Genomic DNA, 24,863 nt, shown 5'->3' on the forward strand with positions numbered 1-24,863 from the left:
TGAAAATCCAGCCACCTTACTTTAACTCTAAAATTAAACAATACATAATTTAATTCTGTGATGTTAAATCACTACCAACAATTAACAATTATTGTCGTGAAGTAAATAAATGGGTTTTAAAAATGAGCTACTGTGTAACAAGCCATGAACTCCTGCCTATTAGCAGATGTAACTAAAAGACTTCTCATTACTTATGTAGCAGGATATGAATTGTAAATCTGGCCTGTAGCAAATTGCCAGTATATGAGAAAGACAAGGTAAGGATTATGTATGTAATGCCCATATATCAATTATTGTGAAGGTAACCCATTTCTCGTTAATATATTGCAGATAAAGCCAAGGAGAATTACCATCATTATCTGCCATCTGTGATGTTAAATCTATCCCAGCTCCAATACAGAGTTGCAAAAACCTAATTCTCCATGGAGTATTGCAAGTGCATTCAAACTGGCTTCAGCTGAGCAAGTAGCCCACTAATCCCCTTAGCACATGGGACAAGGCCACCAGCAGCCCTAATTGATTTAAAACAGACTGTGGCTGAGAGTGTATAGGAAATTAGAAAGTTCACATTCCCATGTGGACCTCAATAAAGAGGCAGGATGTAAGCCTGGTGCTAGAATGGATTTCAGAACAAAAATCTGATAAGCTGCTTAAAATTGTAGTTAAGTCAGAAAATGATATTAATGCCTCCGCTGCTGGTACATCATGTATTGTCACCTAGTTAATTATCTCTGGAGCAAAAGCAGGGGTGGCCTTTCATGCCTGATCTCATCACGTATTATTAAATCCCTTTTGGCAGAAAGAAAGGGCTTATAGGGGTTACGCTCATCTGTGTGTCCACTGTGCAGGGACTCCTGACAGCTTCACTGCATGACAGAAAAGGAAAATTCTAAGCTGATGGTGAGCTTACAGCCAACAAACAGCATACTGCCATCAGCTCACCGCAAACATGTATGAGTGCAGTGAACTTGCAATGTAAAACCTCATGTAACACAAGCCACAAAATAAAATCATTCCAAACCATCTGTACTGCACCTAAGAGGAAAGAATATACCACAGTTCTGAACCCATACCTACAGTACCGTAGAGGAAAGGCACCATCATTTTGAAAATCTAATCTGTTGCTTAAATAGGAATTGTCTCTATGAATAAGCTAAACATTTTATTCCTTGGGAAGGAAAAAGAATCAGAAAAGCTCTACACCATATAATATTTGAATTTTTTTTCCCTCAACTTTATTATTTTCAAAAATTACATAGGAGTATCGGAAGATAGATGCAAGAGTAGGCCGTGTAGCCCCTCGAGCCTGTTTCGCCATTCAATTAGATCACGGCTGATCTGTATCTCAACTCCATTAACCGCCTTTGTTCCATATCCCTTGATATCCTTACTTAACAAAAATCCATCGATCTCAATCTTGAAAATTTCAATTGACCCAGCATCCACAGCCTTTTGAAGGAGCGCGTCCCAGTTTTCTACTACCCTTTGTGTGAAAAAGTGCTGCCTAATTTCACAAGTAAATGGCCTAGGCCCTAATTTTAACATTATGTCCTCTTGTTCTAGATTCCCCCAGCAGAGGAAACAGTTTTTCTGTAATTACCCTATCAAATCCCTTGATTTTTTAAACACCTCGATTAGATTAGAACAGGACAGATGGAATATAATGTGGAAAAATGTGAAGTTATCCACTTTGGTAGGAAAAACAGAAATGCAGAGTATTATTTAAATGGTGAGAAATTGGGAAATGTTGATGTTCAAAGGGACCTGGGTGTCCTTGTACAAGAGTCACTGAAAGCTAACATGCAGGTGCAGCAAGCAATTAGGAAGGCAAATGGTATGTTGGCCTTTATTACAAGAGGATTTGAGTACAGGAATAAAGATGTCTTACTGCAATTATGTAGGACCTTGATGAGACCGCACCTGGAGTATTGTGTACAATTTTGGTCTCCTTACCTAAGAAAGGATATATTTGCCATAGAGGAAGTACAATGAAGGTTCACCAGACTGATTCCTGGGATGGTGGGATTGTCATATGAAGAGAGATTGAGTAGACTAGGCCTGTATTCTCTAGAGTTTAGAAGAATGAGAGGTGATCTCATTGAAACATACAAAATTCTTACAGGGCTCGAGATAAAGGCCAACATTCCATTAGCCTTTTTGATTGCTTTTTACAGCTGTACACTAGCTATTAGGATTTGTGTACATAGACACCTAAATCCCATTGCTCCTCCACAGTTCTTAGTTTCTCACCATTAATAAAACATTCAGATCTAAAGTCGTTAACATCACATACCCCACAATGAACTCCATCTGCCACAGTTTTGCCCACTCACGTAGTCAGGAGTGTGATGGAGTACTCTCCACTTGCCTGGATGAATGCAGCTCCAACAACACTCAAGAAGCTCGACACCATCCAGGACAAAGCAGCCTGCTTGATTAGCACCCCATCTACCACACTAAACATTCACTCACTTCACCAACGGCGCACTGTGGCTGCAGTGTGTACCATCCACAGGATGCACTGCAGCAACTCGCCAAGGCTTCTTCGACAGCACCTCCCAAACCCGCGACCTCCACCACCTAGAAGGACAAGAGCAGCAGGCACATAGGAACAACACCACCTGCACGTTCCCCTCCAAGTCACACACCATTCCGACTTGGAAATATATCGCCGTTCCTTCATCGTCGCTGGGTCAAAATCCTGGAACTCCCTTCCTAACAGCACTGTGGGAGAACCTTCACCACACGGACTGCAGCGGTTCAAGAAGGCGGCTCACCACCACCTTCTCAAGGGCAATTAGGGATGGGCAATAAATGCTGGCCTCGCCAGTGACGCCCACATCCCATGAACGAATTTTTTAAAAGTCTGTCTACGTTCCTTTGCAACTTCCTGCTCTCATCCACACCATTTACTCTGCCTCCTAACTTAGTGTCATCCACAAACTTGGATATACAACTCTCTAATCCTTCATCCAAGTCATTAATGTATATGGTGAAAAGCTAAGGCCCCAGAACAGATTCCTGGGGAACATCACGGGGTAAATTTTAACCCCCAAGAATGGGTGGATTGGGGGCAGTTGGGAGGTTAAAATAACAGATTTTTGGAGTGGGACCGCATCCCGGCTCCAACTTGCCCACTTCTGGGTTTAACCCAGGCAGGTTTGTCTACATATGGACAGCAGACACCAGGAAGCCCCGTCCCTACTTAAAGCCGATGGGACGATACTTAAAAGTGGAATGTACCTCATTGAGATCCTTGAAGTACATAGGGAATGATTTTAACTCGGGGTTGGGTGGGGGGGTGGAATTCCTGTCAGGAAACCCGTACTTCCGGGTAATTTTGGACAATTTTGACATAAGGACAGTGTTTTTTTCCTTTCTTGCCAGTTTCCTGCCTGACAGGCCAGCCTGATTGGCAGGCGGGCTCTCAGTCGAACAGGAGAAGAGCCAGGAAGAGGACTTGTTCAGGTAAGTGTTAGATGGCTGGTGGGAGTCAGGGGTCATGAAGGGGTCATGGGTCACCGGGAGTCGGGATTCACGGGTGGGTCGGGGGTCATGAGGAGGTCAGTCATCGGGGGGTCAGTCATCGGTGGGGTCAGTCATCTGGGGGGGTTGGGGTTCACCGGGGTGGGGGGGGGGTGAGTCATCTTGGGAGTGAGTCATTGGGGGCGTCAGTCAATGGGGGGGGGGTCAGTCATCGGGGAGTTGTCAGTAATCAGGAGGGGGAGGGGTTGGGGTAGGAGATCATGTGGGAGGGTCGGAGATCGTGGGTGTGGTCACTGCAGGTAGTCTTGTTGGGCCTGGGGGAAGCACTCCTGCTTCTCCGGGCCCACAAGCTGTGCTATAAAGGCACTTAACTGCAGTTTCGGGCCTTCTCGCCTCCTCTCACGTCGCGTGAAGAAGGCCCGAGAATCCCGGCCCCTAGGGGCTAAAATCAAAAAAGTTTTGAAAATGGAGGCCCGCAGCCTCCTTCAACTCTTTCAGTGACTGACCTGCCTCCGAAGAGTGGGTTGGTCACCCGCCCATCATCCCGCCTCCATGTAAACCAGAAATGGGTGGGTTGGACGCGGGTTGGGGGTGGGTTTTAGATTTTTGCAATTGTTACTGCCCCCCTCAGCCCCCAAACCACTCATTTTTCCAGGCTAAAATCACGCCCTTAATATTTTGTGTATTGGAGCACTAAAATGAATTTAACCTTTCCTGTTCGGGTTTCCCATCTTTTCCAAATCACGTCAGATGAAAGCAGACAGGAAGGGCCGGATCCATGAGGTGAGTGCCTTTATTGCACTGATGAGGGCTCGGTGGAGCACGAGTGCTTCATTCAGGCCCAACAAGCTCATCTGGCCGACAGGACCCGAACGATCGGCCGCCCCCCCACTCCCCCGCCCCCCCCACCGATGCTGAACCCCCCCGCCCACACCGATCTCCGTTGCTTACTGACACCCACCCCCCCAGATGTCGTCCACATCCCCCCCCCCCTCCGATTTTTCCAAGCCTGATGATCTGTCTCTCCCTCCCACCCCCCTTCCTGATCTGCAGCTCCTTTCAATGCCAACAGGCAGTCGTCGCCTGTCAATCTGGCTGACTGGCGCGTGGGAAACCCGGAAGCTCAAACACTTACCTCCAATTGAGTTACAATCGCAGATTACGACGCACTCAATTTGCTTCCGGGTTCCCCACGCGAATATCTGCGGACGAGTGGGGTACCCGGCTCGGAGTAAAAATCATCCCCCACCTGTCACATCCTGCAAATCAGAGAACATTCCCTTTATCCCACTGTTTGTCTCCTACCTCCCAACCAATTACCGACCCATGTCACAAGGTTACCTTCAATTCTGTGCACTCTTATTTTTGCTAATAATCTCTTGTGCTGAACCTTCTCAAATGCCTATTCAAAGTCCATATAGACAACATACATTGCTCCATCGACCATGCTGCTGAATTTCTCCAAAAAATTAACTAGATTAGTCAGACATGATCTACCCTTCACAAATTCATGCCGATTCTCTTTGATTAGCTAATACTTGTCCAAGAGCTCAGTCACTTTGGGGGAATTTTAACCCCCCCCAGGACAGGTGGGAGAAGGGTGGGGGGGTTAAATTCTGAAAAATCTGAAACCTGACCCCAACCCATTGCAAACGCGCCTGCTTCCGGTTGGAAGCCGCACACTCACAACTCGCAGGTCACACACACTGGCATCTATTCAATCATGATGGCCACATCACCCAAACATCATGCAGGACACTCACTGACGCACATCCCTCTTTCTTGCAGGAGAAGGTGGCACATAACAGAAGGCAGTAGGAAAGACCTGGGGAAGGACAGGCACGCTTACACGTCCTCACCCCATGGAGGAGACAGTGATGGCGATGATTGAGGAGTCCGTCGTTGCGGTCGTGGTCACTGGTGGTGCTGGAGGGATCGATGATGAGGGTCTCTGCATACCTAATCCTCCTTCTCACTTCCCATTTCTCCCTCATCCCACTATCTTTTCTGACTCACGTGCTGCAGGTGGTGTGAGCACGCACATCTTACTTTCTTCTCTCCCGTCATCTCAACTCAACCCGTGTCCCTTTGTCATTTCAGATACCCAAGATCTGGAACCGGCCCAGTCAGAGGAAGCAGAGGAAGATAACAGTGATGATGAAGGAACAACATCACTCGATTTCACACTCGCAGCGACCAGCTCAGATACTGACACTGCGTGTACTTTACAGACTAGGATAGAGGAGGGATCTGCACGTGTGAGAAACCGGGCACAAATGCGCATGAGCTGGGGCGGGGGGAGCAGATACCACAGGTGCCAACTCAGAGGGCGAGGTCACAAACTAATTCTGCTGCGAAGGAGTCAGATGATAATTTTGAAGGCTGATGGGCGTACATAACCAAATACTTGGTGCACTGGAAAGCCTGCGCACAATGTCAAGGGGCAAGGAGGAGTCCAGCTCCAATTTGGCACAGGGCTTTGTGCAGAGCTTGGAGCCCATCCTTTGCTACATGGAACGGGTGGTCACCTCCATCAGCACACCTGTGGAACCCACCATGATACAGCGTCTGATGGCCGATGTCACAGCTTCCATTGCATCTGCCGTCCAAGGTCTGACCGTTGCTTTGGAAGCTCAGACTACAGCTATCGTGACTCTGGGTTCCACAGTGGAACAGGGCTTCCAGGGCATCATGGCAGTCCAGTAATCTGTTTTCCAGCAAAGGCTCTGCCTCAGGAGAGTGGCAGTGGCGCCATGGGAGACAAACCTGCTGTCCTCTCTCAGGATGACAGCATTCCTGCTCCCACCCCTGCCACTCCGCCAGTGCCCTTGCTGTTGTCTGTCAGCCAGCCAGGCCAGACTGCTGCAGCCCAGGCTGAGATGTACAGTCTGAAGCCGGGCCAGAGCTGTCTAAGGTCATCCTCCAAGACTATCTGCACGCTCCTCAATTAAAGGTTGGCAGCCTTCCATCACCCATGCTCCAGCTACTGGGGAAGCACCTCATAAGAGCACTGGAAAGGTAAAGGTACATGAACGACAGGCACTAGGGGAATGCACAAGGGTGAATAGTATCAGTTTGTTTGCTTTATTGCATATGTTAATTGATAAATTTGGATTTAGATTTGCATTTGGTGCTGGTTTTCATTTCTGCGATGAGCTGGGGGAGGAAGCAATGCGTAATCATAAGGAGGACGATTTGATGATTATGTGGGAGCGGAAAGGTAAGGAGTGTAGGACTGTAGGTGAATGGGGAAGTGTCCTTGAGGTTACTGGTATCGCTCATTAATAATCCAATCACACAGAGCCCTGGCAGACAGGGCCTGTCTACCTTGTTGCCTCCCTGCCTCTTCTTCCACTTCCTGCTGCACTTCCTCCTCCTCCATGTCCTCCTCCGTCTTTTCCTCCTCCTCCTCCTCCCTCATCTGGCAGCTTGTCCTGCTCTGTGTGGCCTCTCTGCATGCTCTCAGTCATGTTTGATTCCCAGAGGAAGCCCTAGCCACCCATGTCTGTAAGCAACTTTGTTGAGCACACTATTTTAAATACCACTAACAGTACTGCAAGACCAGCCAGGCCAAGTATAGGAAACTTCCAAAAACGCATATAATTGTACAAACAGCCAGAATAACTAATCCAGCAACTAACCTGTAACTCCTGCATGATGTCTTGAAATAACGCTGGTGGTGGGGGGGGGGATGGTCCTTCATGCCCTTGAACTCTTGTTCAGCAGTGCGTGGACTGGACTGGGGAGTTTGAAAATGGAGCTGGCTGCTTCAAATCAGCTTTACACACTGATTTACGTCATAATCTCCCTACTCTACATGCTGCCGGCGTTCATTAGGTGCGCGCGCGCAGCCACCTTTACCAAGATGGCGTCCTGTGCATGTCATGCCAGAAGTGTGCCCAAGAATCACGGACATCTAGGCCCCGATATTACCAGGGAGGCAGGATGGCAGCGGGCGGGGGGGGCGATTGGGCGCGTGGGTAACCCGCCTAGTAAAATCCATCCGTTCCCCACCCGATCGCAGGTAAATTGAAGCCACTTACCGTGGCTTCCGGGTTTCCCGTCGTCAACCTGCGCAGCGGGCGAACTGCGCACCCGCATCACAGGCTGTCAGCTGGAGGAGCCCTATTTAAAGGGGCACTCCTCCAATGCTGCTCCTGCAGCAAACAACTAAAAGTACAGAATGGAGCAGACCAGGGGAAAGGCTGCTCCCAGATTTACCGATGCCTCACTCCAGGTCCTACTGGATGTGGTGAGGAGGAGGAGGGATATTTTCTACCCAGCGGACGGGAGGAAGTGGCCTGACTCTGCCACCAAGAAGGCCTGGATCGAGGTGGCAGAGGAGGTCACCAGCAGCAGCAACATCTCCCACAAATGGATCCAGTGCAGGAAGCACTTCAGTGACCTAATTAGGTCAGCCAAAGTGAGTACACTTACTCATTCTCCTGCACTCCATCTTCCACATCACCGCCCCACCCTACTCCTTCTGCACTGCCAACACTACTCTATCACATCACTCCTCACACCCAAAGCTCATCCTCAACTTACCTGCACTTACTCACCACTTACTCACCTCCCCATTACTTACCCCACCACTACCACTCAACCCAATCCTCGTACAATGTCATGGCTGTCTCATACTCACCCTCTGATGCATCTCTTTCACGGTCAGCCTCACCTAAACCAATGCATTCAGTGGTTGGCCACATCACTATCCCTCACTCATGCCTTTCTACTTTCTCCCTTATAGAAGAGAGCCCAGAATGCACAGGAGAGGGCGAAGGCCAGAGGGGGGCCGCAACATCTGGTCGTCCTCACTTGAACTAAGCCGCACCCTCGAGTGCCTGTCCATCGGGGACCCGACAAACAGCTGGCGACAGAACTTTAACATTCAGCACTCACAATAGCAAATTATGTTAACTTGCATTGCCATCTTCAGCACCTCAACATCTGTCATCATGCTTAATATTGCCTTCTGTTCTCTTACAGGGCTTTCAGTGACCGCCATAAATGCGGAGGGCGATTCCTCAGATGACCTGCCGACCTCTGAGGGGGCACCGTCACATCTAAGCGAGCCATCCACCAGCGCAGATACACACACCTCGGTGGGTCCCTGTCCGCAGTTAGTTGGGGTCGCACATGGTGAATCACCACACACATGTGAGCACGAGCAGACACTGGTGGCAGGGGCAGCTGCGGAGAGTCTGCGTCGGTGGGAGCACTCTTCTCCAGGCTCTGCTCAGCTGGACACAGATGCTGAACCCTGGGAGCCATCCATGAAGAGGAGGATGATCGAGGGGCAGCAGCACATTTGCAAGATGCTGGAACAGGTGCCACGCACACGTTCCACAATTGCGCAGAGAATGGAGGAGTTCAAATCCTGCATGAGTGGAATGGTGGCACAGGTACAGGAGGGAATCTCTGAGATAGTGTCACAAGGACATGAGGGCATCTCTGAGACAGTGTCACAAGGACATGAGGGCATCTCTGAGATAATGTTGCGGATAAGTGCGGGAATGTCTGCGATGGAGGGAAGGCTAGCCTCCATGGAGCTTCAAGCATGGCTCAACAATTGAGGCCCTGACAATGGCCCTTCGGACTCAGGGTGAGCAACTTTCTGCCGCCTTAAACAGGCAGGCAGATACTCCGGCACTGGCCTTACAAGGTTTCACACATGTCCTCCAAACTATCATCCAGCAGAGTGGTAGGAGTGATGTGGGCCTGGCCCAAGAGAGGGATGATGGCGAAAGGGGACATGGAAGTGGGGACACCGCTCAAAATGCTCCCACGTCTCACCCGTTGCTCCCCTCTCAACTAGTACTCGCAATGCTGCCTTCTCTCCAGGTGGCCGAGTCTGCCCCTGCACAGGTGCAGGTGGAGCAGTCTTTGGAGGGGCCTTCACGAGCACCGAAACCCAGATGGCATAGGCCCAAAGCATCGAATCAGTCAGGGCATGAACAAGAGCAACCTGCCACTACCTCTGCTGCAGCCACAGGGGAAGCACCACATAGGAGTACTCGTAAGCGTAGGGCGAAGGTTATGTGAGCACAAAGGGGATGCACAATGGTGTTTGATGGTTTGTCATGTTTTTTATTTATATTTGATTTTTGTTAATGGCACATTAAATATAATTATTGTCACCACTACTGCCACGTCTTGGCCATTCTTGACTGGCTTGTGTAATAAGTCCCTTTCATGAGGTTCACCATGAACACCCACACTTGATGCCACCCATTGGGTCACTCTACAGTTGGAGTATGTGTAGTTGCAGGACCATTTTGTGCAGGGGGTGGGGGCGGGGCGAGGGTGGGTGGCCGTGTGGCTGCTCCTCTGTCCAGGTGGTGAGGACTGGACTCTTCACGCTGTCTGAAGTTAAGAGAACCGTTCACATATTAGTGACTCCCTGGCCTCACGAGCAGCCAGGTGAGCCACTGTTCTGCCCATGGGTTGCTCCTCCTCCGCTGCCTCCTCCTTCTCGTCCTCCTCCATCTCCTCCTCCTCAATATGGGTGGCAGATGTGGATGGGGCCTCCTCCAGCGGCACCCCTCTCTGTTGTGCCATGTTGTGCAGGGCACAACAGATGACTATAATGCGTCCCACTCTGTCTGTTGCATATTGAAGCACTCCCCCAGAACGATCAAGGCACCTGAAGCGCATCTTGAGCAGCCCTATAGCATGCTCAATTGTATACCTGGTAGCGATGTGGCTGTCATTATATCGACGCTGTTGATCGGTGGTGGGGTTCCTCAGAGGTGTCATGAGCCACGTGTGCAGGGGGTATCCATTGTCCCCGAGGAGCCAGCCCTTGCGGGTGTTCGGTGCATGGAAGAGGGGCGGGATGTTGGACTCCCGGAGGATGAAGGAATCGTGGCAGCTGCCAGGGTGTCTGGCGCACACATGAAGGAATCTCTTGCGGTGGTCACAGATGAGCTGAGTGTTGATGGAGTGATAGCCCTTCCTGTTGATGAACAGTCCTGGCTCGTGTAAAGGTGCTCGTATTGCTATATGGATGCAATCGATTACACCCTGCACCCGTGGGAAGCCAGCCACAGTGTGGAATCCCACTGCCCTCTCCATCTAGCTGAGGTCATCCATGGGGAAGTTGAACGTGAAACAAGCCGTCGGTGACCTGCCTTATGTACTTATGTGCAGACGACTGAGAGACCCCGGCAATGTCCCCGGTGGCATCCTGGAACGATCCAGAGGTGAAGAAGTTGAGGGCAGTGGTGACTTTGACAGCGACAGGTAAGAAGATGTTGCTCGGCCCAGCCGGGAGCAGCTCGGCATGAAGAGGCTGCAGATGTCTGCGACTACCTGGCGACTGACTCTGAGCCTCCGTACGCACTGCTCCTCAGAGAGGTCCAGGAAGCTGAGCCTCGCTCTGTAGATCCTGTGGTGAGGGTAGTGCCTCCTGCGACGCTGCTCTCTCCGTTGTTGCCCTCCGTGCTGTTGTGCTTATTTTTACCTTCCCTTGCACCACTTTGTCCTCTTCCTCCACTGTGAAAACAGATGCAAAGTATTCATAGAATCATAGAAGTTTACAACATGGAAACAGGCCCTTCGGCCCAACATGTCCATGTCACCCAGTTTATACCACTAAGCTAGTCCCAATTGCCTGCACTTGGCCCATATATAGAATCATTGAAGTTTACAACATGGAAACAGGTTAACAAGTTTAACATTTAACAAGTCTGCCATTTACTTATTATCCATTATAGTCTCACCTGTATCTGTCTTTAATGGGCTCACATCCCTCTTTACCACTCTCTTCCTCTTAATATATTTATAAAAACTTGCTGTTGGCTTTGATACCCCTTGCATGTTTTTTTTATATGTTCCTTTTATGTACCTCTTATTACTTTCTTTGTATCCTTTTGTTGCTTTTTTAGCTCTCCCAGTCTGCTGGATTTCCTCTTTTCCTTGGGTTTGTGTAAGCCTTTTCTTTTAGCTTGATTCTGTTTCCTACTCATTTATTGACCATGGTTGCTTAATTACACAAGTGGAGCCTTTGCCTTTTCGGAGTATGCACTGGTTTTGTACTGTACCAAATACTTCTTTGAATATTCCCCATTGTTTGTCTGTAGGTTTACCCATTAACAGTTCAGCCCAGTTTACTGTGGTCAATTTATTTTTCATCCCTTCAAAGTTTGCCTTTAAAACCTTGGTTTATGACTATCCCTTCTCCCTCTCAACCATAATATCAAATTCAATCATATTATGGTGACTGTTTGCAAGATGCTCCCTTACCGTCAGATTGTTAACTAATTCTGGTTTGTTACTCATCACTAAATCTAGAGTGGCCAGTTTGCTTGTCAGTTCAAAAACATACTGTTCCAGAAAACTGTCCGAAATACTTTCTAGAAATTAATTTCCTTTACTACTTGAGCTGTTCTACTTCTCCCAGTCTATGTGAAAATTAAAATCTCCCATTATTAACCAGATAGCTTTTGCTACATGCTTCTTTGATTTCCATATTTATGTATCAAAATTGAAGTTTGAGAGGACTGTCTGGGAGGCGCAGGGAGAGCAATTATGCTCATCCTGCTGCCGAACAACCCCCCAAAAAAGCTATTTTTGACCTTTTCAGCACTGGTTCCAGTGATCCCTTTAAGCGATACTGTCCATTTCCCACTCTGTGCAGTGGGGCAGGTCCAGCACTGAGTGGGTGCTGTACTTTCCTACACCAAAATGACATTGGCGTCCTAATAACATCATAGGGCTTCGGTTTGCATGGTGTAATGAGCCTTCTGCCTGTTTCTGGCCGGGGTGCTGGCTGCCTAAATTGAAGCCTGTTCAAAAATGGCTGCGGGCCTCAGGTGGGAAGTACCATCAGCATGAAAATGTAAAATATGGAGGACAATTTGGGTCCCTCTACCAACCCATTTATCAGCAGGAATGTGGCAGTAATTAGACCTCGTTTTTTTAAATGACTGTACTCTGTTGTGGACATTGATTGCTGTAGGATGGGGATTAAATTGTATGCAGAATACTGAACTCTGTCAATTATCCTTCAAGGATACAGAATATTAAAGGGGAAATTTTAACTCCTGTGCTGAAAGCCAGAGGCACACATGGGCTGCCCGTCCCAGAGCTGCAGTGGGAGGCCCAGTCCATTTTAACGGCCGGGCCTCATTTAAATGTTGCCGGCCAGCTGCCCGCCCGAAGCGGGTGTCTGGAGGCAGCTGTCTAGCTCGTGGCCTGCGGAGGTTGAGTGGCCTGGATGCCACCCGGCCGGCACTCAGGTAAGTCCACCTTGGCGGAGCGGGGGGGACAGGAATGGAGGGGGGATTGGGAGACTCCTGCAGGGCGGAAAGTAGGAACCCCATTTATTCATGATCTCCCACCTGAGTCAGACAGATGACCGAATTACTCAAGAAAATAGCAGTGTTAAGATTGCCGCAGGGCAGTAAAAGAGCGGTAAGTGTACCGCTTGGATTATAACACCCATTCCATTGGGTTTCCCGGTGGATGGAGTTAAAATTCTCCCTCGAGTGTAGAACTACACTAAATTAGACATTCACTTTCACTGAACAAACGTATTTTCATTATAACTTTTAAAGTGTATTTTAATTTGATCCTTTTCCGTTACCTCTTCTGGTCTCTCAGAACACACAACATTCCCTACTTGAGAGTTTGTTTAGGTGAGCTGATATCTCTGCCAATGTCATCTTTGAGCCGGTCACTGGGAAGGGCACAAGTGTGGCCTGAGGTTGCTCTCACTCTGGATTTTCCTGTTCCCTTGTAAGGTAATACCTGCCCTCTGTTCCACACTTCCCTTTGCCCCATTGAGAATTGTAGGTATGAACTTGTATCCTACCATGACACAATATGTGTGTGTGTGTGTGCAGACCTCACAAGGATCTGAAATATTACTCTATCCACGGAGCTGTCATAAAACAGTGACGCTTTTATGAACTTGTCTATGTCTATTAAGTTTTCACAAGAAAGTGCATTTTTAAATTATTTCACCACTAGAGAAAGTGAAAAATGGTGCAAAATGGATGCCACTTAATCAAATACTCATTGACGGCTGTGCATTCAAATTGCCTTTACACTACGCACAACTCAGTTCCAGCTGCAGAAGGCCAAATCAGCTGTAACACGTCCAAGCAAAATAAAGAAAACAGCAACAACTGTAATTAATGAAATAAAAAGAATTGAATTTTATCAAATGAGATGAGATCACTGTGACAAAAATCAGAATTCACGTTTTTAGTTTTATGTAGTGTCAAGTAGCTAGTTTCAAGAGTCTAAAATGAAAACAGCTCATTTTGCTTTGTACAAAATAGTAGACCAGAGACACTCCATCAGTGTGAACCAGGCAGGGTTGCTGTCCATGAATTAGCTGATAAAAAAATTCAAAAGTATGTTTGAAGTGTTAGGAAATGCAGCATCTTGTCAGATGGAAATGTAATTACTCGTTGTGATCATGTGTGAAACAGCCTAAAGGAAACAGAACTGTTATAGGCCATTATCCCATTGTCCACCAAGGTGTGAAGACTGTTAACATTTAGTGTGCTCGAGTGCCTCAGAAGAAATGACTTTAGATCAGAGAAGTCGTACGAGATAAAAATCCCAGATTCTGGATACTAGTGTTTTATTCTGGCAAAGGCACACCAGTTTCTGTGAGCACTTGTGGCTGATATATTCTACATATAACATCTCGGGAAGAAATCTTTAACTTCCACCCGAAACGGGCGTAAGGTCAGCAGAGTCGATGTGCTGCCTGCTCGAAGCTGGCATCGGTAGACTCGAACCATTTTCAGGTTCGGGCCTCATTTGAACATAGCCGGTGATCTGCAGGCACCAAACGGATGGTGGTAGGTCAGAGATGGGATGGGGAACTGAACCCAGAGGAGGGTGAGATCGGGTCGGCAGAGGGCCGCAGTATTTTGGTGGAGCCAACAGGTCAGGCTCATGCTTCTCCTGACCCTTTAGTGGACCGGCCACCAGTGCTCCCTTTAAGTACTGCTGGTTAGGCCACTCACGCCTAATCGCCTAATACAAATGGGTGGAGCTTACACAGTGCATGCTTCGCCCATTTGTACTTCAACATTGGAATTGGGGTCCTACAACGGCGTAGGACTCCAATTTGCATTTTTGAACAGCTTCTCGCCTGTTTTAGGTGGCCGTGATATTTGCCTATTTACAGTACTGCCTGGTAATTGCATCAGGCGGGCCTTGGATATTCAAGGGGATGCCAAGGTGCCTCCCCCTCCCCCTGATTTCCAATTACCAGCTGCCCATTTTTCAGTTGAAAATTGCCCTTTCTTGCAGAAAGAAATTCTTTGATCATAGACGGTGCACCGAGGAAAGAGAAGGCTCAGCTGATGTGTAACTGTTGTATTCCAAGAAACCATAAAAAGGCATTTTTCGAAAGGGCATATTAACCTATTGTTATTGGAACCCTCCCGTGGAAGTATTGCACTTTTTAGTAGTTTGCTTATGTCATTTTGCTCCTGTGTATCATTGTATTTGTAAATAAATCTGGAACAGTAGTTTATCCCCAATAAAGTGCTCTAACAGTGACATTTTTCTGTCATCTAGAACACAGGCATGCTACATATTCCCCAGCAAGCAATTCATCGTGATTATAGTTAATTGCAAACCTGGGCTACATTAACCCCAATGTGACTAAGAATAGAAACAGAGGTTTCAGTTTATAGGAGACCTTGACCTGCTTAAGGAAACTGTTGTTGTTGTTGGGGGGAGATCCAAAGTGTAACAATCACCTTCAACTAAAGTGTACCTAATTAATCAAAACATGCCCTTAAAGGAAAGGTAACTCCATGGATAAGTCACCTTTATTTTTGAAATTCAATTTGCAACAGGAGGGCTGCTCTGTTGAATCCTGTCACAGCCATTTGCTGCAGTCATGTGTGGAATGGACCCATTGAAACATTGTTAGGGATGTGGCAGTGTTCACTGGGGTCAGTGCACTGTGCATTTGGGGTCAGTGGTCACAGCCTTATTACAGACCAATCAGGATCCAGCTTCATTTTTTTTCAATCACCCCTGGGTGCTGGCCAATGGTCTTCCCTGTCTGAGGAGAGGCAATGCACACAGACCAGCCATCTCCCTCCACAGCAAGAGAGGTCAAAGTGGATGGCGAATAGCCATGGTTTACAGCTGAATAACTCTTAGTGGCTCGTTGCAGAGCAGCATTGGCACGAGGCTGGTAACCAGTCTACTGCCTCTCAGCTGGAGAATGGAGTGCAAAAAACAGAACAAGATAATAAAATGAAGGTTAAAATGGTGAAAGGAAAGAAGAAAGAGCACTGTGAATCAGGAAATTCTCTTCAGTTCTCACTATTACCCCAATGTATATTATAAGACTGACAGAGAATAATTTTTCAGATGTAAAATAGAAATGCTGTGCTTATTTTGAGAACTGAAGGGGTTAAATCAAAATCACCCATCTTCCTTGATACATTCAGGAAACTGTGACAGTGTTCATGGTATTTGAAATAAGATGATGACAAGAGTATACCCGAACCTAGCTGCTATCATTATTTTCAGGGTCACAAATGTTGATCTGTGCAGTATTCAATCACAAAGGGGCAGCAAGTCAATCTGTTATTCATACCATAAGTACAGAGAGAACTTCTAGGTGTTATATTTTTGTTCTCACACATACCTGTGGAAGATGTCTGATTTAGATCCCTTGCTAAAAACATGTCTTGGTGAGTTCTGGTTCTATTACATTTGGCTTGTAGTCAGCAAGGCCTGTGCTTTGGGAACTGGTGGCCACTAGCACAGATCTTGTATGATATTAAAGCACCTTAAGTGACCAATAAAGGCAGAAAGTTTGGACACCCTTGGAGTAGACTGTACATAATTAATGGAAGAAATGGTGAAATTAATGCAATCTCACCTGTGGCACAGCCTTGGGAACAGGTGAGGTCGAAAATTTTAGTCCATATAAAGTTGCCAAGGTAAGTATGCACGATGAAGTACAGAGCAAGAGAGGGGAGAAGCAAGTGCAGGTGGAATTGAAGAAGACCCAACCTTCTGACCAGAGGGTCAAGGACTCCTTCAGCTTCTGAGCCCAAAGAATTCACTAGATTCTGGAAAGGTCCCAGCGGATTGGAAAACTGCAAACATAACACCCCTATTCAAGAAAGGAGTCAGACAGAAAGCAGGTAACTATAGACCAGTTAGCCTAACATCTGTCATTGGGAAAATGCTAGAATCCATTATTAAGGAAGTAGTAGCAGGACATTGGAGACTCATAATACAATCAAGGAGAGTCAACATGGTTTTATGAAGGGGAAATCATGTCTGACAAATTTATTAGAGTTCTTTGAGGAAGTAACGGGCAGGGTGGATAAAGGGGAACCAATGGATGCAGTATATTTGGATTTCCAAAAGGCATTCGATAAGGTGCCACATAAAAGATTACTGCACAAGATAAGAGCTCATGGTGTTGGGGGTAATATTCCGGCATGGATAGAGGATTGGCTAACTAACAGAAAACAAAGAGTCAGGATAAAAGGGTCATTTTCAAAATGACAATCTGTAACTAGTGGGGTGCCGCAGGGCTCAGTGCTGGGGCCTCAACTATTTACAATGTATATCAATGACTGGGATGAAGGAACAGAGTGTCTTGTGGCCAAATTTGCTGATGACACAAAGATAGGTGGAAAAGCAAATTTCGATGAGGACACAAAGGGCCCGATATTAGCACCCGCTATCGGATGCATTCCTGGCGGGGGGGCTCCGAAAATCGGGGAATCCCGGAGCGGGTCAGGAGTCCGGCTCCAACCCGCCCACTTCTGGGTTCCCCACAGACGCGCCGACGTGCGCGCGCAGCCCCCGCATGTGGGACTCCCACAGGCAATTAAAGCTGGTGGGGTGCCACTTGAGAGTATTTATCTTGCTATTTCAGGTCGTTTCCAGACCTGATTGACCTGTTATATTAGGAGGGATGGGATTTTGCAATGAACTGAGACTGTTTCCCATACTGGGGGAAACACTCCTAGTTCAAACGGACGTGTTGCAGCCATCAGCCTGTGGCAGCTGCAAAGGTCCATTCGACAGGTGCGGGGGGAGACCCTTCACCATCGCAGGAGGCCACTCCGTCACATAGGACAAAGTTTGGCCTCCACCACCCTCCTCCTAACAAGAAAATTCACCGACCTGGAACCTCAAACCCAATGTGCAGACATATTTACCTACCTTGCGGACCCCCTCAGACGTACACCTTCCGGATGGGGGCCGCCGTAGCTGCAGTCATGACCTCCTCGGAGGACGAACAGCATCACCAGCCACGCCGGCCACGTCGTCCGCCCCTGACACGTGGAGCTCCACAACACGGTGCTGTGGCACATCCACCGGCACAGCAGGAGGGAGGGCAACCTCAAAGAGAGGTGCGTCGCAGAAGGCACTACCCTCACCACAGGATCTACAGACCGAGGCTCAGCTTCCTGGACCTCTCTGAGGAGCAGTGCATACGGTGGCTCAGAGTCAGTCACCAGGTAGTCGCGGACATCTGCAGCCTCCTTAATGACGAGCTGCTCCCGGATGGACCAAGCAGCATCTTCTTACCTGTCGCCGTCAAAGTCACCACTGCCCTCAACTTCTTCACCTCCGGCAGTTTGTATGACCTGTGTGAGGCCTTGAAAGGCCACCTGTAATGTATCTGTCAGCCTGTTTAAGGCGGCAGAATGTTGCTCACCCTGAATCCGATCAGCCATTGTCAGGGCCTGGATAGACTCATTGTTGAGCTGTGCATGACTCTCGAGGGAGGCTAGCCTTCCCTCCATCGCAGACATTCCCGCACCTACCCGCAACACTATCTCGCAGATACCCTCCTGTACCCGTGCCACCATTCCCCTCATGCAGGAGTTGGACTCCTCCATCACCTGTGTGATTGTGGAGAGTGCGCGTGGCACCTGTTCCAGTACCTCGCAATGTGCTGCTGTCCCTCGATGACTCTCCTTTTCACGGCTGGCCCCCAGGGATCAGCATCTGGGACCAGCTGAGCAGAGCCTGGAGAGGAGTGCTCCCACCGACGCGGACTCTCCACGGCTGCCCCTGCCACCAGGGTCTGCTCGTGCTCACATGTGCGTGGTGACTCACCATGTGCAAGCCCAACTAAGTGAGGACGGGGACCCACCGAGGTGTGTGTATCTGCGCTGGTGGATACAAGGCTCAGATGTGACGATGGACCCTCAGAGACCGGCAGGTCCTCTGAGGAATCGCCCTCCATGCTCATGGCGCTCGCAAGCGGCCCTGCAAGAGAACAGAAAGCAATATTTGGCATGTGGACAGATGTTGAGGTGTGGCAGATGCCAAGTGATGCTAAGATCATTCGCTATCATGTGTGCTGAGTGTTAGATTTCTGTCACAGGCCATTTGTGCAGCCCCAGCCTCGGCATCCGCCACGGACAGGCACTCCAGCGTGCGGCTGATGTCCAACGCCTGCTGCTCCGTGTAAGTTAGCACCACCTGGTGTGGCAGGCCCCCTCCGGTCCGTGCCCTCTCCCGGGCGTTCTGGCATCTCTTCTCCTGTCAAGGCAAAACAAAGAGGCGTGATTGAGTGATGCTTGCATGGTGAGACGCTGCATGCATTGGTGTGGGTGGGTTGAGCGTGAGGGAGATGGATGGGAGGGCGTGTGTGCCACATGGCCATGACATTGTATGAGGATTGGGGTGCGTGGTAGTGTTCGAATGGGGACAGGGGCGGTGAGTACGTGCAGGCACGGTGAGGATGATAGTTGAGTGGATGTGAGGAGTGATGCGAGAGTGTTGTGGTGGCAGTGCAGAAGGAGTTGTGTGGTGGTGGAGGTGATGTGGAAGACTGAGTGTGGGAGAATGCGTAAGTGTACTCACTTTGCCTGACCTGGTTAGGTCATTAAATCTCTTGCGGCACTGGACCCAGGTCCGTGCGACGTTGCCGCAGCTGCTGACCTCTTCTGCCACCTCCGACCATGCCTTCCTCGTGGTGGAGGGAGGACACTTCCTCCCATCCGAAGGGAACAATGTTTCCCTCCTGCTCCTCACCCCATCCAGCAGCAGCTGGAGTGAGGAGTCCGAAAATCTTGGGGCAGCCTTCCCCCTGGAGTGCTCCATGATGTTGCAGTCGTTGTTTGCAGCAGGAGGAGCATTGGTGGACTGCCCCTTTAAATAGAGCTCCACCAGCTGTCAGACGTTATTGCGCATGCGCAGTCCGCCTGATGCGCAGCTGAGCAGCAGGAACCAGGAACCAAAGGTAAGTGGCTTCAATTATCCGATAATTGCGCGCGGAGCTGACTGATTTCACCGGGCGCGTTACCCACGCGCCCAATAGACCCCCCCACCGAGAACCCGCAGCCCTGGTAATATCGAACCCAAAGTGTCTGCAAAGGGATATTGACAGGTTAAGTGAATGGGCAAAAATTTGGCAGATGGAATATAATGTGGGAAAATGTGAAGTCACCCACTTTGGGAGGGAAAATGAAAAAGCAAAATATTATTTGAATGGAGAAATACTACAAAATGCTGCGGTACAGAGGGATCTGGGTGTCCTCGTACATGAAACACAAAAAGTCAACATACAGATGCAGCAGGTAATCTGGAAGGCAAACGGAATATTGGCCTTTATTTCTAGGGGGTTGGAGTATAAAAGCAGGGAAGTCATGCTACCACTGTACAGGGTGCTGGTGAGACCACACCTGGAGTACTGCGTACAGTTCTGGTGCCCTTATTTAAGGAAGGACATACTTGCATTGGAGGCAGTTCAGAGAAGGTTCACTAGGTTGATTCTGGGTATGGAAGAGTTGTCTTATGAGGAAAGATTGAACAGGTTGGGTCTATACTCATTGGAGTTTAGAAGAATGAGAGATCTTATTGAAACATGCAAGATTCTGAGGGGACTCGATAGGGTAGATGCTGAGAGGATGTTACCCCTCATGGGGGAATCTAAAACTAGGGGGCATAATCTCAGAATAAGGGGTCGCCTGTTTAAGACGGAAATGAGGAGCAATTTCTTCTCCCAGAGAGTCGTGAATCTTTAGAATTCTTTACCCTAAAAAGCTGTGGAAGCCGAGTCATTGAATACATTCAAAACTGAGTTGGACAAATTTTTGATCAGCAAGGGAGTCAAAGGATATGGGGAAAGGGCGGGAAAGTGGAGTTGAGGTCAAAATCAGATCAGCCACGATCTCATTAAATGGCAGAGCAGGCTCGAGGGGCCGAATGGCCTACTCCTGCTCCAATCTCTTATGATCTTATGGACGTCACGGGGCCTTCCTACAAACATACTTTGGTAGACCATCACAAACTGATTTGAGATAGTGTATCACAGTCTATACGGAGGTTGAGGTAGCAGATGCAGTATAGAATCAAAAGGCCGATTGTAGAGAATTAGGCCTGGATGTTCTTGTTATGTGGCACCAAATTGGGCCAGATAGTGGTAGAAAACATGGGAAATTAGGCAGGAGGCTTAACACTGTGTTCCCACACTGACCTTCATTTTCCTATCCCCACAGCAGTTGGGAAGGACATCAGACTCACCTTCCCCGCTCGCTGCATGTAAATGATAACAACAACAACTTGCATTTATATAGCAGCTTTACCGTAGTAAAACATCCCAAGGTGCTTCACAGGAGTGTAACCAGAGAAAAATTAACACCGAGCCAAAGAAGAAGATATTAGGACAGGTGACCAAAAGATTGGTCAAAAAGGTAGGTTTTAAGGAGCATCTTAAAGGAGGAGAGAGAGGTAGAGAGGCAGAGAGGTTTAGGGAGGGAATTTCGGAGCTTAGGGCCTAAACGGCTGAATGATGGTGGGGAGGTGTGACTCAGCAAGCCACCTTATGGATTACTCTGCCTTATACCCATGCCATCATTGCCCACAAGAACCACCAGTACATGGATGGTGGTACTCCCTGGGGCAGCAGTGGAAGATCCATTTTCAAGGGAGCAGGCCCTGTAGTTTGCACCTCTCCATCCCTTTAGGCCTCAAGACCTTACTTTTGTTAGACCTCAGCTAAGTCAAAATCTAAGATGAAAGTTTCCCTTCAATTTTCAGCGCCCTGTACCATCTTGAAGCTGGGCTCCAATTCTACGGATATTGTGGCTGTAGTCCTGCTGCAGCACTATCTGAAATCTCTGACTTGCAGCGACAGAGATCAGGCCAGGTGTCTGCCCCACATACTTAATGACCCCTGACCCAGGAAACTGGGCCTGGGTCATGACAAGGTCAGGACTGTAGCTGCAAGTCTCGCCTATACCCTCCTGCAGCAGATTCAGGAAAATCCAGCCTTAAAGCAACATATGCCAACATCTGCAAAGCTCGAAAGCAATGAGATAATATTAAGGAAGGAGAAACAACCATGGTAGCACATTGAATCAAAAAGCCCACTTTAAGAAGCCTACACTAAACATTTCAGATTGGACTTCACTTGCAGCATCTGTTTCAAATCGGCTGAGTGTCTGGAGTGCTGTTTAGGCACTTCAAGTGCACAATGGAGTTTTTCTGATATTTGAATAAAATTGGAAGCCTTAGTGAGCTTTGCACACAGTCAGTGCACAGGCTGACTGGGTCATATTTCGATATGCAGTGCACATCACTCGCAGAGTAGGCCTCAGACATTCATGTTTCCGATCACATAAGCAGCACTTATATGCATTAACCTTGGTTAGTGTCCACCTCCGTTTCACGTTACAAGTCCGCATGCGTCGACATACACAGTGCCTTGTATGTGAAATGCTGACTTGGAAACCAGCAGGTGCCAGAGTTAGTGATGAATATAACTGTCCAAGACTCAGTAAAACCACATGTGGGTTCACTGTCAAGAGCAATCAATGTACCTTCCTCTATGTAATTGCATAATGAAGATGTAAAGATGGATGAATATTCTGGAAGTTGTTTGATAACCTTTGGTGATCGGAGAATCGGAGCGTGTTCATGCAGAACTTTCCCTCAGATTAAATGGAAGGACATAACTGTTTCCACGCGGTCTGTGGGGGACACAGGCTTGACTGGTCAAATGGCTTTTTTTTATTCCATGCTTTTTTATGTTCCAAATGTAAGAAAAATAATCTTTAAAGTTACAATAAAGTTAATTTAAATGAATGAGCACAAGCATCATGCATACTGTGCATCCGAATTTGAATCATGCCATCCTGACAGGCGGAACTCCACAGTGGGATTGTGAAATTGGAAAATGATCCCATTCCTTCACAGTTTCTTCACCCTTCCGAACACTCCCAGGTTCTCTTTACTCAGTTCCTCATAATATACAAAGTACATCCACTTTACAGATTTGATTAAATTAAAGGGAGTAATCTTGACCTAATCTACCCAATGAGAAATTGATAGGATTGAAACCATGTTTTACAGCCAGCCCAATTTTACTAACCATTGAAGTCAACAGGTAGATTAGGTTAAAATTACCCCCAAAATCTTGGATCACATCTACCGCCCTGAACTTTTTCTTAAATCAGAATAAATATAAGTCTTAGCCTCTGTCACAATTTTTAGATTTTTACTATTCTTCTGGTTCAGCATCACTGTGCATTAGTGGTGCAGAACTGCATAAGAAATTTTCTGTGCCGGAAAAATGAGGTGGAAATCATTTCTGTCCATTGTACGCATTCACATTGCATCCCCAGCATTTAGGCCATCCCTAATTGCCCTTGAGAAGGTGGTGGTGAGCCGCCTTCTTGAACCGCTGCAGTCCCTATGGTGAAGGTTCTCCAACAGTGCTGTTAGGAAGGGAGTTGCAGGATTTTGACCCAGCGACGATGAAGGAACGGCGATATATTTCCAAGTCGGGATGGTGTGTGACTTGGAGGGGAATGTGCAGGTGGTGTTGTTCCCATGTGCCTGCTGCCCTTGTCCTTCTAGGGGTCGTGGGTTTAGGAGGTGCTGTCGAAGAAGCCTTGGCGAGTTGCTGCAGTGCATCCTGTGGGTGGTACACACTGCAGCCACAGTGCGCTGGTGATGAAGAGAGTGAATGTTAAGGATGGTGGATGGGGTGCCAATCAAGCGGGCTGCTTTGTCCTGGATGGTGTCGAGCTTCTTGAGTGTTGTTGGAGCTGCACTCATCCAGGCAAGTGGAGAGTATTCCATCACACTCTTGACTTGTGCCTTGTAGAGGGGGGAAAGGCTTTGGGGAGTCAGAGGCGAGTCACTCTCCGCAGAATACCCAGTCTCTGACCTGCTCTTGTAGCCACAGTATTTATATGGCTGGTCCAGTTAAGTTTCTGGTCAATGGTGACCCCCAGGATGTTGATTGTGGGGGATTCGGCAATGGTAATGCCATTGAATGTCAAGGGGAGGTGGTTAGACTCTCTCTTGTTGGAGATGGTCATTGCCTGGCACTGAGTAAATGAGGGGAAGGCGAGGAGTGTGTGTCAAGCAGCATGGGAGAGCTATGTAAGAGATGCAAAAGTATGAAGCTGTTAAAGTGCAAGACATGGTTTTTGAGTTGTGCATGCCACTTATTGGTGTTAAGGGAGCTGGGTAGTCATGGTGCAGGATACCAAGTTACAGCTGTCCTTCACCAAAGCGCTTTGTATAAGTGTTGCTTTAAGAGGGTGAAGAATATACTGGTGCTCAGGGTGGGCAAGAAAGAAAAGGTTGAGTGCCCAGTGTGTTACCTTGCCAGCTCTCGTCAAGTCATTGAACTTTTAATGGCATTGCTGTGGAATTCAGAGGAGAGGGAGCTGGCACTCAGTGCTGTGCAACCTCCCTCCAGGCAGTACATTCCTGGCCAGCTTGGTGGCACCCACACCCAGCAGTCCATTCCTCCTACCTTCAATCTCTTCAAGGAGGGCTTAAAGGTCTGGATCAGTAAAGCTTTGTATTTTTCTTCTGTTTGGGACCCTGTCCTACTGCCCCCTGGGTACAGATGGAGCTTGAGTGGTGATAATTCTGTAAAAATATGATAAAAATATTGATAAGACATGCAGTGAACTTATTAGAGAGTAAAGTGAAAGAACCAAGCACTGATCCTCTATTACCTGGTTTTAACTGTGCAACAGCGGCGTAACTCACGTTGAGGAAATTCTAGGGCTATGAGACTATTCGCCACTTGCCAAAATTCAATCCATTATCAGTTCAGTGATTCATTCCCAAGTATACTACGGGGATGAATTTCCACAGGGATTCTCCAGCTCATTCATCATAACTTCAGAAGAGCTGAGGAAACCCTGGATAGATGGTGTAGACAAAGTTTCTCTGGTTCTTCTGCTGAAGAACCCCCCCACCCCCCACCTTGAGATTCAACCCTCACAGTTTTTGCATTGGTGCCATATGCTTTTCAAATTTTAACTTTACTGGGCTGTTAAAGTATCATGTTCAGTGAAGAAACCAATTGTAACATCCAAGGGCTACTCTCTGCATTAGACATAATTCAAGTTTCATTATTGAGCATAAAACCAGTGGTG

Source organism: Heptranchias perlo, chromosome 5 (genome assembly GCF_035084215.1).
Source record: "Heptranchias perlo isolate sHepPer1 chromosome 5, sHepPer1.hap1, whole genome shotgun sequence".
Taxonomy (NCBI): Eukaryota; Metazoa; Chordata; class Chondrichthyes; order Hexanchiformes; family Hexanchidae; genus Heptranchias; species Heptranchias perlo.